Below are 4935 nucleotides of genomic sequence, written 5' to 3' on the forward strand. Positions count from 1 at the left end.
TGTCACTTCCTGGGGATGCCTCCCTGCCTCACTGGACCGGCCAAACCCGCCCAGCGACCACGGTGCTCACTAGGCCCTTTGGGCACTTTCAGAGACCCCCATGCCCGTGGGAGTGCCCATTTAATGGGTTCTCTTGGAGTGCAGCCCATCTCTGGGGGCGCCGGGAACCACAGCTCTGATGCACTCCCCAGATCTCTTTGATGAGAACTCCCTGGAGTTCTCTGTAAAATTCAGATTCCTGGGCCCCAGTCCAGACTCAGTCCACCCCTTCCTGGTTCTTGCTGTTTACACAGCTGTTCAACACCCTCCGCCTTCCCCACTAAACCTTACCCAGTTCTGACTTCGCTCAGCCCTGCATCCCAATGCCTGGCATATCGTCGGTGCTCAAGAGGTGTTTGTTGAATGAATAAATGACCTGGCTGTGACTTTCAGCGGTTACTTCTGCATTCATTTTCTTAAGTTGCAATATGGAGAAATTTCTGCCTCCTTTGCGGGGTAAAGGTGAATCTGCACGTGAAAGAGCGTCGTGCCCAGAGTCCTTAAGGTTTCACGAAAGGCATCAGCGGTGCTGACGGGCAGCTCGTGACCCTGCACAGAGCAGCCTCACCGCCATCACCGGGAGCCTGCAGAGCTGCGGCACCTCCCACCAGCCGGCGCTGCCATGTCAGCATCTGCATGGATGAGATTGCAGAGACCCCCGTGCTCAGCCCAAGCACACGGGGCCCCAGGGGGGCTCCAAGGGGCTGGTGGTGAGGGGTCAGGCCAGGAGACCAGGCCTGGCTGGGGTGTGACCCTCCCCTCCGCCCTCCTAGCCCCAAGAGTCAGTGGCCGGTTTCCAGTGGTGGGAGAGGACGTGCGGCAGGGAGGGGGTCCTTTATCAGCGGGAGCAGCTGATCTGAGGGGCTAATCGCCCGTTTCCTGTGGGCCATTGATCCTCTAACGGCGTCTCCAGCTCCAGGCCAGCTGTCTGCCGTTCCAGGCGTTCACAGCCTTCGGAAAAATTTTAAGTTTTCATGGTATCAGCAGGAAAATAGGAAATGGCTTGGAAAAGGGGGCTACGTAAAACAATGGTTTAAGGAGGCCTCGCTTTGGATAAACAGTCCTGGTTGCCCTTTGGAATCTATGGATTTAAACACACACTCAGGAATGTGTGTTCTGTGCTGGGAGATAAACAACCTAGAAACTAACCAGGCCAGCACTTCTGCTCTGGCAGAGCTGCTGGTTGACACAGGAGAGGCCGGCAGGGGGCCCCCAGCTGCTCTCCGACGCAGGGACTCAGCCTGGGGACTCGGCAGCCCAGCCGGGCCGGGCCGGCCGCCGGACAGGTGCGGAGCTCACCGGAGCTCAGCGCGAGCTGGAGAGCTGGAAGGTGCAGGCTTAGGGCTAACCCTGCGGGGGACTTGCTCTGCTGCCCGGGAAGCGGTGTCTCGCTGCCAGAGGGAGTGTGCGGGGGGCCCACTTATTCCTCTGGCCCATCGGCAAGCAAGCAGGCTCCAGGGTTGGTTCGGCAGTCTTCGGAGGAGGCTTCTGTGTGTTTCTACAGGAGTAGGGCATTTTGGAGTTAGTATTAAAGACACACTTACTGAAAGAGTAAAATACCCTGGAATTGGCCTGTGGCTCTTTGGCGGTGAAAATGAGGCACGGCTGGCACAGCTCGGGCTGAAGGTGACCTGAATTAACAATATGCTTAATTCTCATGATAATAACTGAGGCGCCTGAGCCTTCATCCTGGGCCGGGGCTGAGCTCTGCTCGCACTGTTGTATCTGACCCCTAGGCCTGCGCACAGGGCGGGGAAGGCATTACAGCCACTTGCTTTCTGAGATGAATACGGGGATCAGCCCAGGGAGGGGAGAGAGCTGCCAGGGAGCTCGGCCCCTGAGGGAATGGGGGGGTCTTGCCAACCAACCCCCACCCCCCAGCTCCTTTTGTCACCAGGCCACCTTTGCCACGTGGTGGGTCCCAGGCTGAGTTCAAGGGGCATCTTGTCCAGTCTGAAAGCTGTGATCTGAGCACCGCCCCCATTTAGAACCAAATTGCAGTGTCTTGCAGGAGACGGGCTGACAGTTCTCGTGGGAGCAGAAGACTTTGCTGACAGTTCCAGGCTCCTTCTCTCTTGAGAGGACGATACAGCAAGACCTGCCCTCAGCCTGCCCTCCACCGAGCGCGCGCACCTGGTGACCTCAGGTTACCTGCCTTCCCACGTCACATCCGTGAGTATCATGGGGAAATATTTGGCAACCATAACATCCCGGGTACTCTTGTTTTTAAGCTCACGGTGGCTTGCAAATAGAGCTTTGTAATATTTCTTGTCTGTTCTAAAGGTAGGTAGGTGGCCTTCAATATCCTTCTTCTCAAATACTTTTTTTTCTTGTTCTGGCGAAGAAACAAGGTAACAAATAAACTGAGGGCTTGCCTGAGCAGAGACACAACCGGATAAACCCGGCCCTGCAGGCCAGGCCTCAACCTCTTGCTCAGAGATGAAGGAGCAATGGCTCACAGATCAGAGAAAACGACACAGAACAAGATGGATTAAGAAAAGAAAGAGGGATGTGCAGAAAAAGATTTTTAAAAAGCAGTAAGATGACGGACACTCTTGCTTGGCAGTTGTGGCCCCGGGCCCTCTGTGGCCTGGGATTCCAGCCACACAGCAAGATCCCTGCTTCACGAAGCAGCTGTTCCACTCAGGGAGAATTTTGCCTGAGACTCAGAATAGCTCTCTGTGCCCTTTACCCTTTTCTCCACTTCCCTTTGGATTCTCAAGTACAGAGTCCAGCTGCTTCAGACTTTCAAATGCTTGAAGATGCAAACGCACTTGAGTTTCCTTTTCCAGGATGAGTGTCTTCAGCTCTCTCATCAGGTCCTCACACGGCAGAGCCTCTTGACCTCTTCCCCTGCCCCATCCCAGGAGCTCTGGAAGGCCATAATGGCAGCCCTGCAGCCCCAGCTCACAGCTGGACTACACTACCCAGCATCCCATGCTATTAGAGACTATACTTCCCAGTATCCAGTGTCGTTGGGGACTACAGTTCCCAGCATTCCACCTTGTTTGGGACTACACTTCCCAGCATCCTGTGCTTATAGAGGATGCTGTGTCTTGAGTTCTGGCCAAAGGAATGTGGGGGAGCCATTTTGGTTTCCTCCAGGCCTGGTCCAGGAAGACCCCACCTGTGTTCCTCCTCCATGTCCTTCCTTCCTCCCCTCCTGGGATAGAGACACCAGGGTGCTCTTGGACGCCTCGTGTTCCAGATGGCAGCCCCTCCTTGGCTGGATCCCTGAGTGACCACCTGGAGCCACCCCCGCCGTGACTTTCCTCCAATAGGTTGGTTTGTCTGTTACTGCAGCCTCGTCCCTACTAGTGAACAAGGCCCTATAGCCAGGGGGTGGCGGAAAGCCGTTGTCACCTATTCACCGAGACCTCCAGGTTGCTTCCAGATCTCCCCAAGGGATACACTCTAAGGTGCCATCGGCAATGGTGTCCTCACGGCACGGCTGAACCTTGATGAATCAGCACCCCCCCCCCCCCGACACGCCCTCCAGGCTGGCCTGCAAGCAGGACTGGCAGGGCTGGGAGGTGACCCTAAGACAGCCTCTTTCACACAGCACGGCCGCAACAGCTCGTGTCCCTAAACCGGAACAAGCTGCGATTGTGCCAGTGGGTAGATTACAGTTATTTCTCAAAACCAGCCGAAGGCCTAGCCGCAAACCATGTAGGCTGTGGCTCCAGGGAGGAGGTGGTGGGATGACAGCACCTCAGGTCAGCCTTCGGGCTCGCGGGAAGGCAGCCCCGTGCTCTCAGATGCACAGCCTTTCCCTAAAAGAACACAGCTCTCATTACTGGATCTTCTCTGGCATGAAAAGGAAGAGTTTTAAAAGAAGGAGAAGGTGCCAGTCATTCACCAATCACAGAAAAGTAAGTAACGCAGCCCCCTTCCCTCCCCCTTCACCTCACACGATGTTAGCCCAACGTTAGGGCCGGTGACCTGGGGACACCTTTGATTTCCCATTAAGTGAAAATGAGAATTGTCTTGGGTGGTGAATTATCTGGGCAACCCTGCCAGAAGCAAAGTACGCTCAGGCTTAAAAAGAAAATAAAACACACGTGGCATCCTTGAGCGTGGCCTGTTTGTGAGGGCTCGCTTTTCCTGCCTGGGCTGGCTCCCCTGGGTGGGCAGAGGATGAGGACAAAGGGCCAGGCCTCCCGGAGAGTCCAGCCTGGAGACGGAGACTGGAGGGCCATTCGAGAGCCCCTGGGGTGTGCGCCTGGCTGGGACTGTGTGTTTGCGAGGGGAAAGGAGTGCCCGGGACCCAGCTCAGCTTTCCCAGCCTGGCCCTGCCCTTGCCCAAACCTGTAGCCCAGCAGTCAGCGGCACCCTCACCCTCCTCTGCTCACAGGAGCCAAGTCGGCGGGGGGCGGGGACGGTGGACCCAGAGCGGGGCAATGCGATGGGAGGGGGACAAATTCTGGGTCAACGCGGAATGGTGATGTTAGGGGAACCGCTGACAGAAACCGCCCGTCCTGGCCGGGCCTCATAGTAACCACTTGCATGAAACAGGAAGTCCTGGTAAGGAACTCGGAACTAACAAGCCACCACCGACCGGAAGAATTTGGGAAAGGTCAAAGGAGAGAGGAGATGCCAGTCCGTATGTCCTACCAACCTCCCAGAGTCCTTCTCGCTGGAATCCACGTTGGCTGAGCCATGCACCACCAGGAAGGACCCTGAGTCAGAACGATTGGCCAGAGACAAACTGGCCAGAAACTAACCCCATCGCCATAAAACCGGAGACTGTGAGCCACGTGGAGAGCAGTCCTCCTGGGTCCCCTCACCCTCCTGCTCTCCCCCCGGGCGCCCCTGCCCAATAGAGTCTCTTGCCTTGTCAGCACGTGTGTCTCCTCGGACGATTCATTTCCGAGTGTTAGACGAGAGCCGTCTCCG

At 56.4% G+C, this 4935-nt stretch overlaps 1 long non-coding RNA gene across 1 annotated transcript; it reads left to right on the top strand.

Annotated features, from left to right (window-relative positions):
* The first annotated feature begins 1304 nt into the window (after positions 1-1304).
* Positions 1305-4637, top strand: LOC116756969. Its single transcript, XR_004350808.1, has 5 exons — positions 1305-1369; positions 2041-2211; positions 3212-3320; positions 3820-3911; positions 4555-4637. It is a non-coding gene; the product is annotated as an uncharacterized LOC116756969 (long non-coding RNA).
* Positions 4638-4935: the final 298 nt, after the last annotated feature.

The sequence above is a fragment of the Phocoena sinus genome, chromosome 7 (assembly GCF_008692025.1).
Source record: "Phocoena sinus isolate mPhoSin1 chromosome 7, mPhoSin1.pri, whole genome shotgun sequence".
Classification (NCBI taxonomy): domain Eukaryota; kingdom Metazoa; phylum Chordata; class Mammalia; order Artiodactyla; family Phocoenidae; genus Phocoena; species Phocoena sinus.